Below are 15,120 nucleotides of genomic sequence, written 5' to 3'. Positions count from 1 at the left end.
GCTGTGGGGATGTTGTTCAGCAGCAGGAACTGGAAGACTAGTCAGGATAGAGGGAAAGATGAATGCAGCAATGCACAGAGACATCCTGAATGAAGACCTGCTTCAGAGCGCTCTTGACCTCAGACTGGGGCGATGCTTCATCTTCCAGCAGGACAATGACCCAAAGCACACCGCCAAAATATCAATGGAGTGGCTTCACAACAACTCGGTGAATGTCCTTAAGTGGCCCAGCCAGAGCCCAGACCTAAATCCAATTGAACATCTCTGGAGAGATCTGAAAATGGCTGTACACCGTCGCTTCCAATCCAACCTGATAGAGCTTGAGAGGTACTGCAAAGAGGAATGGGCAAAAATTCCCAAAGACAGGCGTGCCAAGCTTGTGGCGTCATATTCAGAAGAACTTGAGGCTGTAATCGCTGAGTTGAGATTACGTCAAACATCAAATAAACAAATACACATCTCAAAGCTCTTCACGGCATTTTTAACTACTATATTAAAACATGACGTGACCAGATTAGAGTTTGGAAAAGCCTCAAACATATTGCTGTGATTACATTAATTGCCGTTTTCCTCATTCCGTTGTGTTTATAATGGTATTGAGAGGGAAAGAAAATATTGATCTGCTCAAGATGTTTGCTAACAGTAATCCACTTAAAAGATATTTCACCCCTAAGCCAAAAGAAATAGCTGGAGCCTTCAGTTTAAACAAACACATTTCAACCTGCCACGAGTGAAGGCTGAATTAGTGAAATCTGAGAAGCCCGGCTGTGTGTCAGGTGCAGTGTAAGGACTAGATATCTTCCCCACGCATCCTGATTTCCAGAAGGATTATCAGCGGGCAGCAGCAGGCCGATTCATAGATGTGGCACAGATTGACAAAAAGCACTTTGATAGTGTGGACTGCAGCAGGTAGACCCGCGGGGAAGCGCAGATCAATAACAGTGAGACGTTGATAACACGGTGTCATTGACTTCTGATTGTCCCAGACTGCCTGGCCTCAACACTGACTAGTTATATTACACTCTGGTGAACACACACACGCACGCACACAGTAACAAAGACTGGTCTGATTCCCATTTTAAGTAAAAAACAATAAACATTTTGCTTTTTATACAAAAAAAGGCCATTTAACCATTTCATGCATGACACCAACTGCAAATTTTTGGAAACCTTTTTAAAACATTTCAATTTCAGCCCAATAAAATGTTGAACATCCAAAGAGCTTTCCACAATTACGTTTAATTATAGTCTGTATATCCCGGTGTTGTTTTTAGACACTTAATCGTACACTCAAAATGATGGAGGGGTAAGGGAACGCAACAAAAGCCTCAGGAATAAAGAGTTAAATTCTTTTATTAAACAAAAATTGGCACACTGCCACTATAGCTCTCAAAAGACGATTTATTAAGACAATGTTTCTACATGGTCTTCATCAGGTCACACAGGAGATGCAAGAAAACCTTGGAAATGTATCTTTGTAACCACATCATCAGAAACTATTAATAGTTCTATTTAACTAATCAATAAATGCTGGGAAAATATACACAAATAAAATAACAAAACTAAATCTATAGAAAATAAAATATATAGGGGGAATTTATTTATTTATTTTTATTAATTAATTAATTAATTAATTAATTAATTAATTAATTTATTTATTTATTTATTAATTAATTAATTAATTAATTAATTAATTAATTAATTAATTAATTAATTAATTAATTAATTTATTTATTTATTTATTAATTTATTTATTTATTCATTCATTCATTCATTTATTCATTCATTTATTTATTTATTTACTTATTTGTTTAATTGTTTGTTTATTTATTCATTCATTCATTCATTCATTCATTCATTCATATATTTATATATTCATTATTTCATTTATTCATTTATTTATTCCTTTATTCATTTATTTATTTACTCATTTATTTATTTCTTCATTCATATATTTAAATATTCATTTATTCATTTATATTTTTTTTATTTATTCATTGATATATTTATGTTCATTCGTTCATTTATTAACTTATTTATTCATTTATTTATTCATTAATATATTTATATATTTATTCATTTATTTATAATCATTCATATTTATTTTTTTAGATTTATTTATTTCTTTCTTTATTTCTTTATTTATTTATTTATTTATTTTAATAGCATTGAGAAGCTGCTTAACTTTAAAATAAAAAAATAAAAAAACTTTTATTCTCATGAAATCGGACAACAAAAAAAAAGATGCTATAAATACATTATCCAGATTTGATTATTATTTTTAATTTTTACATTTGATTTTTATGCATGGCAAAAAAAAAAAACTTTGTGATTCAATCATGTATATTATTCATACTAGAATAATGAATAAAAATAGCATATTATCGGTTATTTATTGATTGATTGATTTATTTGAATGGATTTAGGTTACACAATGAATTTCTTCTTAAGATTTACCCAGTCAAACAGGGGTGCATTTCCCAAACAATGCCGTAACTTGCAGCTGAACCATCATAGTATGATGCATTATTTGGATAAAGAACTATGTAGTGACGAGTGTTTCCCAAAACCCATAGTTGCTGTCGCAGATCCATCGCTTGAACCGCGTAAAACGCCCATACTGATGCTCTAAACAGGGTGGAGTAACAACTTCTTTAGAGTAGAACCCCATCATTTCTTTGTGCAAATGATATTGTTTTACACACACACGCATTTAAAATAAAATCCAATATTAGATTTAATAAAAACATGCACTCGCTTTCCATATTAACTGAAATATACATAAAAGGAACATAGGGCCGATGTTTGCTTTACTAATATTATTGAGATGTTGAACGTTACATATTTTATTCTAAAACATATTACTTACTAAAGCTAACATGTATTTTTTATATGATTTTAAATCATATAAATGAATAAATAATGAGGCTATTTATCATAAAATGAAATGTAATATTTATTATTTATTAAAAATGAAAAAAAATGTACTTTAATAATAATAATAATGATGATGATAATGATAATTATTATTACTCTTTTTTTTTTAAGTAGGATATTGTTTATTTATTTATTTTATTTATTTTTTTTTTAAGTCTGCAGAAAATTTCTATCCAACAGGCCCATGTAATATACAGTAGATGCTTAAATTAATTAAAAGAATTAACATATGCTTTTCGTTTTCACAAGCTTTGGAGACGTAACATAAATTCCGCTCTTAAATATTAGATCACCTACAGCTTTCGCCATGAGGCTGTGTTCAAAATGACATCAATGTTTTCAAAGTGCACTGCAAAGGGAGCACAATAGTAAGATCGCTAAAACTGTAAAAATAGATGAAAAAAAACTACACCAAAGAGAGATGACCTTAATGCTATTTAATTTTAAATAATTCCAACATTGAATGTTAGAATGTTCTAAATGAATAGGGCAAGGGGGCATAAGTGGGAATAGAACACAGCCAGGAACCAGAGCTGCAGGTGCGAGTGCTCAAGTTTGCGATGAAGTTTGCGAATGTTGGGAAACCAACAAACTTTGTTTGTAACGACGGAACTTGCGATCTTAGCTGCCTAACGATGGTTTTGGGAAACGCACCCCAGTATAGTTTCAGCAATGGTCACTTTGGTTACAAACATAGCTCACCCAAAAATAAAGTAAAAAAAACTCATTATATCCTCTCCCTCAAGTCTTCCAAACCTTTAATGGTTTTTTTTATTGTGTTAAACACAAAATAAGAGCAGTAAACCTAAACCTAAACCAAAACAAAAAATGAAAACCTATAACCATTGGCATACATAGTATTTGTTATGAAAGTCAGTCAATGGTTACAGGTCTCCATTTGTGTTTAACAGAAAGAAAGAATCGCAACCAGGTTAGTAAGTAAGTGATGACAGAATTGACAGTTTAGCATGCACTATCCCTTTAATGCATTGAAATGCTCTCATTCTCTGGAGGTCTGGCCATTTGTCTGGGATTTTATTGCATGAGCGGTCAGACAGCAGAATGTCTGGCTCCACATGAAACCTGTCTGCTGGCAGAACGCAGCGGTCAGCGCAATCCGACCTGAAGGGTCTCCCACCTACAAACACCTCGCCTGGCGTAGGGAAATCTCTCCATCTGCTGTGCGTAAGCCGGTCAAACACGAAGCAACATACAGAGACACAAGCAGGTGCTGTTTGAATGCCAATACGAATGTCTCTATTGTTGCAGATTGAGTTAGTCAAATATTTTGCTGACACTGAGTGTTCAGAAGACTGTCATTAAACCTTTATAATTATGACATGCCACATTTGGCTTTGAATTAATTGATTTGATTTATTTAAAGTAAAAAAACTTTAGTTTCAAGTTTCGTCTTGTCTCGTGAGTTATCGGTCTCGTTGCACCCATATTAACTAATAGAAGCCAACTCAGGCTCAATCTGAAAATGTACCCCTATATACATTTCTGGACAGCATTAAATACGTCCCAGTTTTTTTTTTTTCAGGTTTTGTTTTCGCGAATCCACCAGAGGCTGCTGTGTACACTTTTTCGGATCTAAAATTTATCCCGATAGTGTCATTTACTCCTGCTGTTCTCAAGTAAAACTACCAGAGGCTGCTGTCAACTGACTGACTGAAAGAACGACTGACCAACCCTCCTCCTTCCCTAAACCCAACCAATAGTGTTTTCAAAAGCATCAATTGACCAGCGCCCACCCACTACCTTAAACCCAACCAATAGTGTTTTCAAAAGCATTTCAGAAAAATAAAAGCCCTTGCCTGATTTTTACCACGTTTTCAGATTTTACCACATTCTCACCCAGTTATTTACTTGTTTATTAATTTTTTTTGGCTTTTGTTTTCGTCTCGCCTGCTTTCTGGAACCATTCTTCGCCAGACTCAAAACCTGTCATCGTGGTCAACTCCTCTCCGCCAACGTACATGGTGAGCTACTGGTCAAACTGGTAACAGCGAGAAAGCCGCCTATTTGGAGGAAAGCAGTCAGCTAGTAAGGAATGTCGTCATACCGCCCCGTAGCGTTCGTATTAAAGACGAAATGCAGCTATACATAATTCTAGCTACATAATTTGCGATCTCCAAAAATGTTTATATACAATTTATAATACAAACTCAATATTGCATATTGTGTGATGTGACTTTTTCGATCACATTGCGATGTCGATGCTGAAACGATAAATTGTGCAGCCCTAATATATTGCGATATGAATAATTTTAGATTGATTGGCATGATAAGGGTGGCATAATAATGGACGCTCGGTGCATTCTTTTGAAAAAGTATACACTTGAATTTGAAATATTTGATATGCATGATTGTGGCGAGGGGGCGGGGCCGAGAGCCATGGGAACGGAATGAGGCCGCCGCGTAAGAGGATTCACCTGTGGTGCGCACAGGCTTCGAATCCCACGGAAGGAGCTCTGAACGATGGCAGAGGAAGCCGAGAGAGGACCAGCCCCGGGCAGATTGTTTAACTTTTGTTTTCCGTTTGACGGCAGTCTCCGTGAGGAGCTAGCATTCGTTTGTTTTGGCTTAGACGGCAGTCTCTGTAAGAAGCTGTCGTCCCTTTTATTAATAAATATTTTAAAACTTCATCGGTTCTTTGCCTCCTCCTTCCTGGCGGCCAGAGGGCCGTAAACTTCATTACAGTAATATTTTGTTGACAATATTATTCCGATATTATCGCTAATATTCAATGTATTATTATAAATTCGCAAATGCACAAGCAAGCACTAGTTGAGTTTAAGATCTGAATTTGAAAAGCCACATTTCTCCATGACCCAACAAGCTGTTTTTTTTTTTTTCATATTTTCATCATATGCTGTATACACAGTTCTTCTTTCATCTATATTCATCTACTGTATATCTTGCAGCTCTTCGGGCCCAAAAGAGTGTCAGACCTCTGCACCGGTGTGTTTGTGAATAATGCCCGTCCTGTACTGAACCCGCAGATCCACAGAGACGCTGGCTTTTCAGCCTGTCACAGCACGTTTGCGTTTGAACAGTATATTAATTCCGATGGAGACAAATCTGCTTGTGCGGCCCTCTCGACAGACATGAGCTATTCTTTCTTCTGCTATCTGCCTGCACGATGGATCATCATACCGGCTGGATTATTCATCTATCGCTCTGTGAACTCTCTCTGAAGGCAAGCCAACGGCCGCTGGGGAGAGAACAGACCAGAGAATTGAATGCTACATCTCAACCAGAGCACCTCCATGGTGGGAAAAAAGAAACAAGTTCCTCTGGCTTGAAGAGAACGCTGAAAATGGGTAAATTATACAATGAGTGTGCCAAATTAATTTTCAACATTTCTGCAGGTAATATTGGGTATGCAGGCTGAAGTCTGAGCCAGAACACACACTCTGGCCAACTTCAGGGAAATGCTGTACTAGCTTTGGGCAAATATGCTGAAATACAACAGATGTGGCACCTATTTTTAAAGACTCACAAGTCTTTAGTCCCTATCGTGGACCTGCTTTGCAAGTTTTACCCTGGCGCAGGTTTCATTTGCATGTTTTGCGGCATGTTTTGCTGGTCTAAATAGGAACTGTGTTAAGGCGCATTGATTGCGAGTTGCTAATTTGAGGCAACTGAAATAGACTGCGCCACTGACCAACTAAAAGCTGCACTAAAGTCAATAGTTCAGTTGCCTATTTTAAGTCGTAGCCTATTTGTAATTTTCACAATTATGATTTCGTAGCCTATTTGCCAATTCTAGTCGTAATCTATTAGCAATTTTCACAACTATGATTACATAGCCTATTTGCAATTTTCACAATTATGATTTCGTAACTTCTAGTCATAGCCTATATAAAGTCGTAGCCTATTTGCAACTTTTGCATAACTACAATTTCAAAGCAATTTCTAGTTGTAACTGTGGTGAGGGGGCGTGGCCAACAGCCGTGGGAACGGAATGAGGCCGCCGCGTAAGTGGATGCACCTGTGGTGCGCACCGGCCTCGAATCCCACGGAAGGAGCTCTGGACGATAAAAGGAAAAAACGATGGCAGAGGAAGCCGAGAGGACTGGGCCCGGACATATTTTACTTTTGCTTTCAGTTTGACGGCAGTCTCCGTGAGGAGCTACTGTCAGTTTGTTTTGGTTTAGACGGTTATTTCACTGTTATTAATAAATAGTTTAAAAACTGCGTCGGTTCTCGGCCTCCTTCTTCCCACACAACGAACTTTATTACAGTGGTGCCCGGGAGAAGGATGGACATGTTGTCCAGTTGCCCTCACCGCTGAGAGGGGGGCGAGTGTTCAGGAGTTAACCCTAGTAGGGGAGAAACCCGTTCGTTTGCCCAGAGTGCCGGGGCAGCCTGAGGCTGGCGAGGAAAGGATCTGCCTGCTGTTGTCTCCTAGCATGGGAAGGAGCAGGGGACGCGGGGCTCACCACCAGAAGGAAAAGTGCTGAAGCAAGCCATCCCACAGAACCCAAGGGGTCGCCGCGATCCGCCATGATGCCGTAGCCTGCATCCGTCCACCGAAGCGTGAGCAGAGCAGGAGACCAGAGATGCCGCCAGCCAGCCAGGAGAACCGCCGCCGGACACCAGAAGACGGACGGGTGGATAGATTCCTCGACAGGACTCCCAACACGTCGTCGTGTCTCTCAGCTGGTGGAGGACCGAGTGGCAGCGTGTCTGGAGAACCGAACCCCAAATTTTATTTTTTTTCCTTTTTCCTCTCTCCCCTTTCTCGGTCTACTCTGTCCTTTCTCCTTTTCCATCTCCTTTTCTCTCGGCCCGTCTCATATAGGTCTCGCGGGCGCCCCCCGCACCCCCCGGACTATAAAAGGAGGAACGATGGCAGAGGAAGCCGAGAGGACTGGGCCCGGACATATTTTACTTTTGCTTTCAGTTTGATGGCAGTCTCCGTGAGGAGTTGCTGTCCGTTTGTTTTGGTTTAGACGGCAGTCTCCTTGAAGAGCTGCCGTCACTGTTATTAATAAATAGTTTAAAAACTGCTTCGGTTCTCCGCCTCCTTCTTCCCACACAACGAACTTTATTACAGTAACCTATTTGCAATTTTCACAATTACGATTTTTTTTAGCCTATTTACATTTTCTAGTCGTAGCCTATTTGCAATTTTTGCGCAACTACAATTTCCTAGTCTATTTGCAATTTCTAGTTGTAACATATTCACAATTATGATTTTTTTAACCTATTTGCAATGTCTAGTCATAGCCTATATAAAATTCAAAGCCTACTGTATTTGCAATTTTCACAATTACGATTTCGTTGTCTATTTGCAAAATACTGAACTTATTTCATAAATTTTTCAAAGGAATAGCTTTTGTTTGTTTGTTTTATTTTTTGTCTTTTTTGTAATATTTGACAACTCTATATCAATTGCAGCAAAACACAAAACAAAATACTATATTGATGGCACCAAATACACAAAATACTGGGAACACACCTTCCCACCCCTTACAGTTTTCTTGCCACCCAATAAATAATTTTCCAGCTCCTTCCCTGAGCACAGGACTTGCTGTGGTTTTATGAATGAGTGTGCGTTTGCATTGTGTCTAATTGATTGAAGCGCGCTGATATAGAGCTGAATATTGAGCGTCACACACAGTTCCACTCTTCTTCACATGCTCGGCAACAAATCCACGCATCTCTCCTGACATCTTCATTTTGTGTTTCCCAGTCCTGTTGTAATTTTTCCCCAAACTCAAAACAAAGTGCGCACGATACTGACATCACCCTAATTACGAAAACCCCAGTGATTCATTTACAACAAATAAATCGACACAGGCATCCTTTGAAAGGCTTTTAAAGCTAGCGAAGCATTGCAAGTCGTTACAGAAGGGGAAAAAGAAAAATAGATGTCACAGCAGATAATCAGAGTTTGTACCTGATGGCTTTCAATTTCAGGAGGAACACGGTCTACCGGTGACGGGACTGAAATGTGAGAAGAAGCGAAGAGAACATTTCCATTCCCCGAGTGTCAAAGAAACACATGGCTAACCTGAAGCCGCGGCTCAGAATATTACTGAACTCCAAGCACCGTTGGGGTTTTCATTAAAGGATAAGGATTAAATCATATTTACATTTAGATCCGGACGCTTTAATTTTTATCGAGCGTCTCAAATATGTGCATATTTGACTGCATAAAGTGTTTACGGCTCAACACACGCTCATGAAAAACAAAACAGGAGATATTGCGCAGGTTAGAAAATACGTTTATGGAAATGAATGTAGTCGTAGCTAAAATATTGTTTCTTATGAATAAAGATTAAGTCACAGTGCAAATGCAGTTTTGGCTGCTTTTTCCAGGTTATTTGTGACTTAATATCATCATGATTTGGCAACCGCAAACCTATTTTACTTCTGTAAAGTGACGCATTTATAAATTCATGAGGAAAACAATGAAAGCTTTGTGAAAACAATAATAATCTCCCACTGTTAAATAGCTCACAATAAGACAAAGATGTGTATTAATAATGTAAATAAAGTCCATTGATATTTGACTTTGAATGTCTATATACAGTCTCTTACAATGCCTATGAATACTCACTTACAGATCTGTTTATTTTACAGAAATGCACAAAAAAGTGGCTTAAGATTTGAAAATAAAATATTAAAGTATGTTTTTACAATGGAGGTTCATTTCGCTGTGGCGACCCCGGATTAATAAAGGGACTAAGCCGACAAGAAAATGAATAAATGAAAGTTTTACAATACAATACCCTATTATGGTGTACTGTAGTGTATGTGCAATGTATAATATATGTATTAATAATAAAAAACTAATTAAATTCACAATATTAACAATTTTTTAGTTGTAATATGGCTGTAAAATAATACAACTAATAATAATAATTATTATTATTATTTTTATTATTAGTATTATTATTATTATTATTATTATCATTATTATCATTATTATGATAATAACATTCATATTTAAATGTAAATAATTTTAATATAAATTTGATTATTTTATTATTAATCATTTATTTTTATAATACTTTTTACAATATAATACACTATTATAATGTATTATATTATATGCATAATGAATTTATTAGTAATAAATAGAAAATTACAAATCACAATAATATTAATTTGAGTTTTAATATGGCTGTAAAATAATACAACTAATAATAATAATTAATATTGTTATTATTATTTTTTATTATTATTATTTTATAATTTTATTATACTATTTTAACTTATTTTAACAGTACTTAATACTATTAAAATTAATAATTTATTAATTTGCTTAAAAACTTAAAAATAAATAATAAAATAATTTAAAATAGAATAAATACTATTAACTGACAAAAACTGTAGGATTATGGCTTAAAATAATAAAAATTTCCCAAATTTTTGATAATAATAATTTGTCATTTTTACAATATAATACACTATTATAATGTTTTAATATTTGTATAATGTATGTATTAGGAATAAACAAACTACTAAAAATCACAATAATAATACTTTTTGAGTTGTAATAAAGAGGTAAAATAATCAACTATTAATAATATTAATAATAATAATTTATTATTATTATTATCATTCTTGTTATTTTTAATAAGTTAAAATAGTATAATAATAATAATAATAATAATAATAATAATAATATTTTTATATGTTATTATTATACTATTTTAACTTACTTTAACAGTATTTTTTACTATTATAATTAATATTATATTAATTTTTTGAAATAAATTAAAATATTACTTATAAAATCCCAGTACTAATTTTGAGTTGAAATATGGCTATAAAAAAACTTCAAAAAATAAAAATAAAATAAAATAATTATTATTAACTGACAAAAACTGTAGGACTATGGCATAGAATAATTAAAATCTACCTAGAGTTTACCTCTAATCACCTCAATTATTAATGGCAATGATTAATTATTTTAATTTTGTTTTCCAATATAATCCAGACATCAAACACAGACATCAGGTTTTTTTAATTAATGCATTTAATTTAATTTATTATAATTACAACTGAATATCATACAAAAGAAAAGTCTTTTTCCCTCAAATCAGAGACACATCCAAACAATAAATTACTGCATAAAATCTAAATAATCCAATGTCAATATTCCCCAATATCACACAACTTTAATGTAGAAATTAGGTCAAAAAGCAGCTGAGATATTCCTTCAACTGTAACTGAGCCAACAGAACAGTAAATCCCGGTCTGTGGGGCCATTTCTCCTCTCCCGGTGACTTTGAGGCGGATTTCTTCAAGGTAATCGGGGTACATTTTCAAGCGCACTAATATCAGAATGTAGGTTAAGTAATTAGTTGGACGAAAGCCTGTGTACCAAGCGGAGACGTTGGATAAATTCCACACACTAATCCAAACCCTGCTTAGATGTGGTTAACAAGGGCCGCTGGCTTTTAACTTCTCGGCACCGCTTTTCCACCAGTTTGAAGTGCTGATGGTGCTTTCCGTATTGATCCGCGGAGGACCGCTACAGCAGTCAATGTCAAACGTTATCTGTTATTTCAAGATGCTGGTCAACATTCATGGGCAGGAGATAACAAAAAAAAACAAGAGCAATGTGTAATGCGCTCTCTTTTGATTATCGCCGGGATGACCCATTTACCAGGTGGTCCTCGTGACCCTGCCGACCCTCGCATTGATGGGGCCTTTCTGGAAACTAGGGGGAGGGAATGAAGACGGTTCTTCCACATGTATTGACTGCGGCTGGACGAGAGGCCTGCGCATCGATTCCCATACTGCTCTCCCAGGAGCCATTGTGGGAACTGATGGGAGGATGAAAATAGAAGGAAATCTTCCAGGGAGGAATTAAAAAGCTGCTCTAATTCACTGGCTGAGACGCGAGAGATCAGTGAAGAGCTCTGACCCCAGAGGACAAACATCAGCATTTCTTTTTTCTTCTTCCCTACCAAAGTCAAAACCAGACAGGTTTACCGACATTAGTGATATCAGCCTGGGGTGCATTTCCGAAAATTGTTTAGCCAACTAAAGTCGCATGCTCTAGAGTTTCCTGACGAACAATGAACATTTGCAAACTGTGTAGAAAACGTGTTCGATTGCAACTACACCCCTAAAGCTGTAGTTAGAAGCATAGTTACTGGTTGTGTTCTATTCCCGCTCTAGCAAAGGAAGCCCCACCTTCTAGTAAAGGAGCCAATCATCAGTCACTATAGACTGACGATTCTCCGGGGGAGGGGCTCTGTGCAGATGTCTTGATGACAGTTCCTGCAGCTTCGCTGTAATTAATTATGTGGGCTTGATAAATGCACTGAAATCTAAGCAATGGCTTCACAGACGTGAGAATACATCTACATGAAACTTGAAATCTGTACTTCTAAACAAACCAAGCAGGTACAGAACGTCAACATGACATCAGATTGCATTTTGGGTGGAAATGAACATCAGGTTGACGTCAGAACCCAACATCAGACCAACATCAGTGTCCTACCTAAAAACAACCAAATATCAAAGAGTATATTGTTGAATTTTTTTTACATTTTCAAGGTATTTTTCAAAAATATGCGTCAAAATAAGATTTGTCACCAAAAATCAATCCATTTACTGAAATACAGAGAAAGTTTGGGCCAATTGAAGCCTCAAAATCAGCCCAGAGTGGATGAAAACACAACAGCACACAAGGCATAAACAAACTCATAGTCAGATCTATACCTGTCAACATAGGAATGTGAGAATAAGGGAAATGCCCACCATAATAAGGGATTGCACCGACCTGACCGAAATTACTAAATATGCTGATTTGGAGCTGTTTCATTGTAAATAAACAGTTAAAGGGCCCTATCATACACCCAGCGCAGTGTGGCGCAAGGCACGGCGCAATACTTGTTTGGTAGTTTCAGCTTGGCGCAAGAGTGGTTTTGAGGCGTTGCGCTGTTTAAATAGCAAATGCATTAGCGCTCATTTGTGCGCCCATAGGCGTTCTGGTCTAAAAAGGAAGGAGTTCTGAGGCGGACCGCTGGCGCGTTGATATTTTGAGAAACTATAATAGATTTTTCATTAGACCAAAACTAACCCGGTCTAAACTCCAGCACAGAGTTGCGCCTCGCTTACACACTGCTTAATACACACAAGAGAGCAATAGGCAAATATCTTTACATATGAAAACATTTAAATATTAAGGATATATATAGGATATAATAAGAATAGATATAGAATATAAATATAAAGGATTAAAATATTACAAAACATATTATTTTCTAGCCTACATAAATATGAAAAATCACTGCTTTTATGTCGTCTTCATCTCGGGAGGCTTTTTCAGTTCATTCATAACAATTTGCTTTTGTATAATGTTAATATTATTAGCAGTATTATTTATTATATCCATATTTATATTTGTTTTATTAAAAACAAGCTTAGATTTGTCCACCTGTCAGGTTTTAGACCATATGGGGCACAGCATGTGTTTTAAGATATAACTCAGGTTTTTGTGCACATTTTGTTATTATTGTTCATTTATTCATTTGCTGGAAATTAGAACTGAATTTAGAAATAGTTTTGAAACAAATATTTGCGCTTAATAAACAAAAGTATTTATTTATAGACTAATTGATGTCTGTGCGTAAAGGTTTCCCTATCCAAGAGCGAAAGTGAAAGTAGATCATTTATCTCTCATTCTCACGCAGTAGATGCTCTGTTTAACAGTTTTCTGTTAAAAAACTGTTAACTGTAAACTGTTTGCTTGTGAAATGCTCAGTTTTTCCACTTATACTTACTTTGCGTCCTGTAAATAGCGAATGCGCTCTTGGCGTGACGCAGCTGGCTCTTAAAGGGAATGGGAGATGAAACTCTGATTGGTTTATTCTCAAAACACACCTATAACTCATTAAGAAAATAAACTCAACCCTTTTAGAACATGCGCCACGGCGCAAAGCAGATTTTCCCGTCCTTAAATTAGCAAAAATGCGTCCTGACACGCCCTGAAAGCGTTTGCGCCCTGCGTTTTGTGCTCTTTAACCGAAACTTTAACCGAAAGTGGGGGGTGTCATGGCCCTTTAATGTTTATTTGGCACCCTTCGGAGGAAGACTGAAAATACGGGAGAAATACGGGAAAATACCTTTACTGTATCATAGCGGGATTGAACTGTAAAATACGGGAGAATCCTTGGAAAAACGGGAGGGCTGACAGGTATGCAGGAGGGCTAATCATTTGACATCAACTGTATATTCCAGATAAACAAAAAAAATCAGCACAGAACCTCAACACTTCCAGCGGCTTACTGCTGTATTAAAGACAGTCCAGCTTTATGACTAAGACGCACAATATGCTTGAATCCTTGAGGACGGTTCTCCTCTGGGAATGCGAGCGGGACAGCGTCCTCGCCATCTGCCGTTAAAGACCGGAGCGTGCGCAGCTTCAGAGAGCAGATGAATGCACATTCAAAGCGCTCCGCTACTCAGCACAAAATGAGTCTGCGGCTCTAATGAATCCTGAATCAATAGCACTCCAATAAGGCCTGCTGAGGAACCAGCTGTAAAATAAAACACACATCCACACGCTCTATATTAAAGCCTGTTGTTTTCGGAGGCCAGGGCTTCAGAGCGGACATTCTGACAGCGCGATCAATTTTATGAAGATTAATCAAGCATCAGTGAGAGAGACTTATTAAATACGTTTCTGACAGGCTTTCTCGGTGGCCGTATTTCTCACTTTTGGTGCACGCATTGCAAAAAATGCAGGGTTCCACGCGATTCCTTCATGTTGTCCCACATAAATTGATTAAGCTAATTTAATTGTTTTTACAAATCCAAGTGGATTGAACATAATACAATTAAGTTGTTTTAAAAAAAACCTCAAGCATTATTGATTCAGGGCGACACGGTGGCGCAGCAGGTAGTGCTGTCGCCTCACAGCAAGAAAGTCGCTGGTTCAAGCCTCGGCTGGGGCAGTTAGAGTTTCTGTGTGGAGTTTGCAAATTCTCCCCACGTTCGTTTTTGGTTTTCTCCGGATGCTACGGTTTCCCCCACAGTGCAAAGACATGTGGTACAGGTGAATTGGGTAAGCTAAAATTGTCCGTAGTGTATGAGTGTGTGTGTGTGAGTGGTGTTGCAGCTGGAAGGGCATCCGCTGCGTAACATATATGCTGGATAAGTTGGTGGTTCATTCCCCTGTGGCGACCCTAGATCAATAAAGAGACT

General features: G+C 36.9%; 1 protein-coding gene and 1 long non-coding RNA gene across 3 annotated transcripts in view; both read right to left on the bottom strand.

The window, feature by feature from the left end:
* The window catches only part of ttc28 (tetratricopeptide repeat domain 28), a 501,039-nt gene that overhangs the window by 421,191 nt on the left and 64,728 nt on the right, over nt 1–15,120 (bottom strand). The window lies entirely within an intron of this gene.
* Nucleotides 4,777–8,003, bottom strand: LOC141376287 (uncharacterized). The gene is made up of 2 exons (XR_012386081.1): nt 7,770–8,003; nt 4,777–6,973 (listed from the first exon to the last, which is right to left on the bottom strand). It is a non-coding gene; the product is annotated as an uncharacterized lncRNA (long non-coding RNA).

The sequence above is a fragment of the Danio rerio genome, chromosome 10 (assembly GCF_049306965.1).
Source record: "Danio rerio strain Tuebingen ecotype United States chromosome 10, GRCz12tu, whole genome shotgun sequence".
NCBI lineage: Eukaryota > Metazoa > Chordata > Actinopteri > Cypriniformes > Danionidae > Danio > Danio rerio.
Note: the sequence above shows the minus strand (reverse complement) of the source record. Positions and strands in the feature narration are given on the sequence as shown.